Here is a 7,717-nt window from a genome sequence, read left to right on the forward strand (position 1 = left end):
GTGATGGGAATCGAACCCGGGTCACTGGTACTGTAAAACGTTGTGTTAACCACTACACTACCGTGTGATGTGAATCGAACCCGGGTCACTGGTACTGTAAAACGTTGTGTTAATCACTACACTACCGTGTGATGGGAATGGAACCCGCGTCACTGGTACTGTAAAACGTTGTGTTAATCACTACACTACCGTGTGATGGGAATCGAACCCGGGTCACTGGTACTGTAAAACGTTGTGTTAATGCTACACTACCGTGTGATGGGAATGGAACCCAGGTCACTGGTACTGTAAAACGTTGTGTTAATCACTACATTTCCGCGTGTTGGGAATCGAACCCGGGTCACTGGTACTGTAAAACGTTGCGTTAATCACTACACTACCGTGTGATGGGAATCGAACCCGGGTAACTGGTACTGTAAAACTTTGTGTTAATCACTACACTACCATGTGATGGGAATCGAACCCTGGTCACTGGTACTGTAAAACGTTGTGTTAATCACTACACTACCTTTTGTTGGGAATGGAACCCGGGTCACTGGTACTGTAAAACGTTGTGTTAATCACTACACTACCGTGTGATGGGAATCGAACCCGGGTCACTGGTACTGTAAAACGTTGTGTTAACCACTACACTACCGTGTGATGTGAATTGAACCCGGGTCACTGGTACTGTAAAACGTTGTGTTAATCACTACACTACCGTGTGATGGGAATGGAACCCGGGTCACTGGTACTGTAAAACGTTGTGTTTCTCACTACACTACCGTGTGATGGGAATCGAACCCGGGTCACTGGTACTGTAAAACGTTGTGTTAATCACTACACTATCGTGTGATGGGAATCGAACCCGGGTCACTGGTACTGTAAAACTTTGTGTTAATCACTACACTACCGTGTGATGGGAATCGAACCCGGGTCACTGGTACTGTAAAACGTTGTGTTAATCACTACACTACCGTGTGATGGGAATGGAACCCGCGTCACTGGTACTGTAAAACGTTGTGTTAATCACTACACAACCGTGTGATGGGAATCGAACCCGGGTCACTGGTACTGTAAAACGTTGTGTTAATGCTACACTACCGTGTGATGGGAATGGAACCCGGGTCACTGGTACTGTAAAACGTTGTGTTAATCACTACACTACCGTGTGATGGGAATCGAACCCGGGTCACTGGTACTGTAAAACGTTGTGTTAATCACTACACTACCGTGTGATGGGAATCGAACCCGGGTCACTGGTACTGTAAAACTTTGTGTTAATCACTACACTACCGTGTGATGGGAATCGAACCCGGGTCACTGGTACTGTAAAACGTTGTGTTAATCACTACACTACCGTGTGATGGGAATTATACCCGCGTCACTGGTACTGTAAAACGTTGTGTTAATCACTACACTACCGTGTGATGGGAATCGAACCCGGGTCACTGGTACTGTAAAACGTTGTGTTAATGCTACACTACCGTGTGATGGGAATGGAACCCGGGTCACTGGTACTGTAAAACGTTGTGTTAATCACTACACTTCCGCGTGTTGGGAATCGAACCCGGGTCACTGGTACTGTAAAACGTTGCGTTAATCACTACACTACCGTGTGATGGGAATCGAACCCGGGTAACTGGTACTGTAAAACTTTGTGTTAATCACTACACTACCATGTGATGGGAATCGAACCCTGGTCACTGGTACTGTAAAACGTTGTGTTAATCACTACACTACCTTTTGTTGGGAATGGAACCCGGGTCACTGGTTCTGTAAAACGTTGTGTTAATCACTACACTACCGTGTGATGGGAATCGAACCCGGGTCACTGGTACTGTAAAACGTTGTGTTAATCACTACACTACCGTGTGATGGGAATCGAACCCGGGTCACTGGTACTGTAAAACTTTGTGTTAATCACTACACTACCGTGTGATGGGAATCGAACCCGGGTCACTGGTACTGTAAAACGTTCTGTTAATCACTACACTACCGTGTGATGGGAATGGAACCCGCGTCACTGGTACTGTAAAACGTTGTGTTAATCACTACACTACCGTGTGATGGGAATCGAACCCGGGTCACTGGTACTGTAAAACGTTGTGTTAATGCTACACTACCGTGTGATGGGAATGGAACCCGGGTCACTGGTACTGTAAAACGTTGTGTTAATCACTACACTTCCGCGTGTTGGGAATCGAACCCGGGTCACTGGTACTGTAAAACGTTGCGTTAATCACTACACTACCGTGTGATGGGAATCGAACCCGGGTCACTGGTACTGTAAAACGTTGTGTTAATCACTACACTTCCGCGTGTTGGGAATCGAACCCGGGTCACTGGTACTGTAAAACGTTGCGTTAATCACTACACTACCGTGTGATGGGAATCGAACCCGGGTCACTGGTACTGTAAAACGTTGTGTTAATCACTACACTACCGTGTGATGGGAATGGAACCCGGGTCACTGGTACTGTAAAACGTTGTGTTAATCACTACACTACCGTGTGATGGGAATCGAACCCGGGTCACTGGTACTGTAAAACTTTGTGTTAATCACTACACTACCGTGTGATGGGAATCGAACCCGGGTCACTGGTACTGTAAAACGTTGTGTTAATCACTACACTACCGTGTGATGGGAATGGAACCCGCGTCACTGGTACTGTAAAACGTTGTGTTAATCACTACACTACCGTGTGATGGGAATCGAACCCGGGTCACTGGTACTGTAAAACGTTGTGTTAATGCTACACTACCGTGTGATGGGAATGGAACCCGGGTCACTGGTACTGTAAAACGTTGTGTTAATCACTACACTTCCGCGTGTTGGGAATCGAACCCGGGTCACTGGTACTGTAAAACGTTGCGTTAATCACTACACTACCGTGTGATGGGAATCGAACCCGGGTCACTGGTACTGTAAAACGTTGTGTTAATCACTACACTTCCGCGTGTTGGGAATCGAACCCGGGTCACTGGTACTGTAAAACGTTGCGTTAATCACTACACTACCGTGTGATGGGAATCGAACCCGGGTCACTGGTACTGTAAAACGTTGTGTTAATCACTACACTACCGTGTGATGGGAATGGAACCCGGGTCACTGGTACTGTAAAACGTTGTGTTAATCACTACACTACCGTGTGATGGGAATCGAACCCGGGTCACTGGTACTGTAAAACGTTTTGTTAATCACTACACTACCGTGTGATGGGAATCGAACCCGGGTCACTGGTACTGTAAAACGTTGTGTTAATGCTACACTACCGTGTGATGGGAATGGAACCCGGGTCACTGGTACTGTAAAACGTTGTGTTAATCACTACACTTCCGCGTGTTGGGAATCGAACCCGGGTCACTGGTACTGTAAAACGTTGCGTTAATCACTACACTACCGTGTGATGGGAATCGAACCCGGGTCACTGGTACTGTAAAACGTTGTGTTAATCACTACACTACCATGTGATGAGGCCTCCTGCATTTCAGGAAGCATAGATACTGACCGCAAACTGAATTTTATTAACAGCGAGCTCACATGGAACCATGTCCATCCCTGCGGGCCCCTCAATTAATCCAAAATCCAGACTGAATCAGTGAAAGACGTCGCCAACGTAGGTTCAGGAACCTGATGGTTGAGCGCTACAGACTGTTCCAGAACCTGGTGGTGTGGATCCTGAGGCTCCTGTACCTCCTTCCCGATGGAATCAGTTGAGAGTTGAGGTTATCCTCACTGGTTCAGGGGACTGATGGTTGAGGTGTGATAACTGTTCCGGAACCTGGTGGTGTGGGACCTGAGTCTCCTGTACCTCCTTCCCGATGGAATCAGTTGAGAGTTGAGGTTATCCTCACTGGTTCAGGAGCCTGATGGTTGAGGGGTAATTACTGTTCCTGAACCTGGTGGTGAGGGACCTGAGGCTCTTGTATCTCCTCCCCGATGGAATCAGTTCAGAGTTGAGGTTATCCTCACTGGTTCAGGACCCTGATGGTTGAGGGGTAATAACTGTTCTTGAAACTGGTGGTGTGGGACCTGAGGCTCCTGTACTTCCTTCCCAATGGAAGAAATGAAAAGAGAGTAGGTCCTGGGTGGTGGGGGTCCCTGATGTTAGATGCTGCTTTCCTGTGACTGTGGTCCATGTCGATGTGCTTGAAGGTGGGGAGCACATGACGGACTGGGCCTTGTCCACTACTTTTTATAGGATTTTCTGTACAAGGGCATTTCCTGGGTGTTTTTCCATACCAGGCTGTGAGGCAGCCAGTCAATATACTCTCCTCCACACATCTGTAGAGTTTGTCAAAGTTTTGGATGTCACGCCGAATCTTTGCGAACTCCCAAGGATCCTGGCTGGAGGGTACTGCATAGGGCACTGCCCTGCAATAAGTTTTTCAGTTTGTACATGGACTTCCCACCCGCATGCCACTTCTGCGGGCTGGAGGAGACCGTGTACCACATGTACATGGAGTGTGTGAGGCTGCAGCCTCTTTTTGCATATTTGCGTGGGCTGCTTCTCGCCTTCTGGCTGCATTTTAGTCCCACCCTGTTTATATATGGTCATCCAGTAAGGAAGGGGGCATGGAGGGATGAGGATGTCCTAGTCAACTTGCTCCTGGGGCTGGCGAAATCCGCCATCCGAGGGTCTTGGAAACGGGTGGCGGGAGGATCTCCCCGGGCAGACTGCCTGGCAATGTTTAGGGGGTATGTTCGTGCCCGGGTAACTATTGAAAAGGAACACGCGCAGTCCACAGTGGCCTTGGAGGAGTTTCGAGACCGTTGGGCTCCGCGGGGTGTAAATGCCATCGTGGATAGAGATGGCAACATTCTGGTGTAATGTCTATTGTCTATTTGTAGTGCAGTAATTGTGTTTGCCACTGTTTTGTATATATTGTATAGCACCGAAATTTGTAATAAAGGATTTTGTAATAAAAAAAAAGGCTGTAGGAATTGTAACTGCACCTACGCCCTGGGCCCAGGACAGGTCCTCCAAGTGATAACAGCGAGGAATGTGAAGTTGCTGACCCTGTCCGCCTCTGATCCCCGATGAGGACCGGCCCAGGGCCCTCTGGTTTCCCTCTCCTGCAGTCGATAATCAGTCTTGCTGACATTGAGGGAACAGTTATCGTTATGGCACCACTTGCAATCTCCCTCCCACAGGCACTGGGATCAGTACGAGAGGCATTGTTTGAGGGGTGGGGGAATCACCCCCGGGACACAGGGTGGTGGGGACTGGACTGCCCCTTTTCAGATCAGGGCCGCTGAGGAGCCACTGGGCCCCCTCAGAGGGCAGGTGGAGATAGAGGCAAAGACCCCCGCCTTGCGGTTAAGGCCTCTGCCCCCCTCAACCCCTGCGTGTGTATCTATGTCTGTCTGTGTGGAGTTTGCACGCTCTCTCTCTGGCCGGCCCAGGTACCCTGCCCCCCTCAACCCCTGCGTGTGTATCTATGTCTGTCTGTGTGGAGTTTGCACGCTCTCTCTCTGGCCGGCCCAGGTACCCTGCCCCCCTCAACCCCTGCGTGTGTATCTATGTCTGTCTGTGTGGAGTTTGCACGCTCTCTCTCTGGCCGGCCCAGGTACCCTGCCCCCCTCAACCAATGCGTGTGTATCTATGTCTGTCTGTGTGGAGTTTGCACGCTCTCTCTGACCGGGTGGATGCTGCCTCGCTATTCACCTTCTGCAGCGGTGTTTATTTTTCTGACTTATTACCAACTTGCCACAGAACAACACACTGCACGATATACGTCAGTGGTCATAACCAGCCCAGATGTGACCATAATTGCCCAGCTCCAATTCCCAGCGTTTAGCCACGATCGTGGCCAGCCTGTCCTCGCTCGTCGACAAGAACAGACATGTCCCTGTGGGACAAGCTCCCAGAGACTGTCCGGCTTGTTGCATGGCCAACAGCAGGGCGGTGCACACCTCCAGCCAGTATAAACAACTGTCTGAGGCACAAAGAAGCTGCAAATGGCCCTTTGAAGTTGGGTCTGGGGGGAACAATGAGAAACACTGCAAAATGATGAGACCTGCGAAAGGCAGGTACAGACATCCTCAGCACCTAATCTGCTTTTAATGTCTAGGGCTAATGATTACAGAGGTCCCTATCTGCCCTAAACACACCCTTCTTTTGTGTTCACAGCAATGGATAATCAGGCTTGGGTCCAGCCGCCCTGAGGCGAATTGAGTCTGGTAATGTTCTGCTTTGCTTCAAAGTCATATTTATTGTTACTCACTTCTGTGGTGTAAAATAGGTTGTTCCAAGGCAGCAGAACAAATATAAACATAGCTACAAATTACAAAATTAAAGCATAACAAGGCACTGTTGACAGTTTACCTGTAACTATCACCATCTACACGGAGCATCATCAGGGACCCCCACCACCCAGGAAGTGCTCTCTTCTCACTGCTGCCATCAGAAAGGAGGTACAGGAGCCTCAGGTCCCACACCACCAGGTTCAGGAACAGTTATTACCCCTCAACCATCAGGCTCCTGAACCAGTGAGGATAACCTCAACTCTGAACTGATTCCATCAGAAAGGAGGTACAGGAGCCTAAGGTCCCACACCACCAGGTTCAGGAACAGTTATTACCCCTCAACCATCAGGCTCCTGAACCAGTGAGGATAACCTCAACTCTGAACTGATTCCATCGGGAAGGAGGTACAGGAGCCTCAGGTCCCACACCACCAGGTTCAGGAACAGTTATTACCCCTCAACCATCAGGCTCCTGAACCAGTGAGGATAACCTCAACTCTGAACTGATTCCATCGGGAAGGAGGTACAGGAGCCTCAGGTCCCACACCAGCAGGTTCAGGAACAGTTATTACCCCTCAACCATCAGGCTCCTGAACCAGAGGGGATAACCTCAACTCTGAACTGATTCTAATGGGAAAGAGGTACAGGAGCCTCAGGTCCCACACCACCAGGTTCAGGAACAGTTATTACCCCTCAACCATCAGGCTCCTGAACCAGTGAGGATAACCTCAACTCTGAACTGATTCCATCAGAAAGGAGGTACAGGAGCCTAAGGTCCCACACCACCAGGTTCAGGAACAGTTATTACCCCTCAACCATCAGGCTCCTGAACCAGTGAGGATAACCTCAACTCTGAACTGATTCCATCGGGAAGGAGGTACAGGAGCCTCAGGTCCCACACCACCAGGTTCAGGAACAGTTATTACCCCTCAACCATCAGGCTCCTGAACCAGAGGGGATAACCTCAACTCTGAACTGATTCTAATGGGAAGGAGGTACAGGAGCCTCAGGTCCCACACCACCAGGTTCAGGAACAGTTATTACCCCTCAACCATCAGGCTCCTGAACCAGTGAGGATAACCTCAACTCTGAACTGATTCTATCAGGAAGGAGGTACAGGAGCCTCAGGTCCCACACCAGCAGGTTCAGGAACAGTTATTACTCCTCAACCACCAGGCTCCTGAAACAGAGGGGATAACCTCAACTCTGAACTGATTCCATCGGGAAGGAGGTACAGGAGCATCAGGTCCCACACCAGCAGATTCAGGAACAGTTATTACCCCTCAACCATCAGGCTCCTGAACAAGAGGGGATAACCTCAACTCTGAACTGATTCAATCGGGAAGGAGGTACAGGAGCCTCAGGTCCCACACCAGCAGGTTCAGGAACAGTTATTACCCCTCAACCATCAGGCTCCTGAACCAGTGAGAATAACCTCAACTCTGAACTGATTCCATCGGGAAGGAGATACAGGAGCCTCAGGTCC

This window comes from Hypanus sabinus, chromosome 31, assembly GCF_030144855.1.
Source record: "Hypanus sabinus isolate sHypSab1 chromosome 31, sHypSab1.hap1, whole genome shotgun sequence".
Classification (NCBI taxonomy): Eukaryota; Metazoa; Chordata; class Chondrichthyes; order Myliobatiformes; family Dasyatidae; genus Hypanus; species Hypanus sabinus.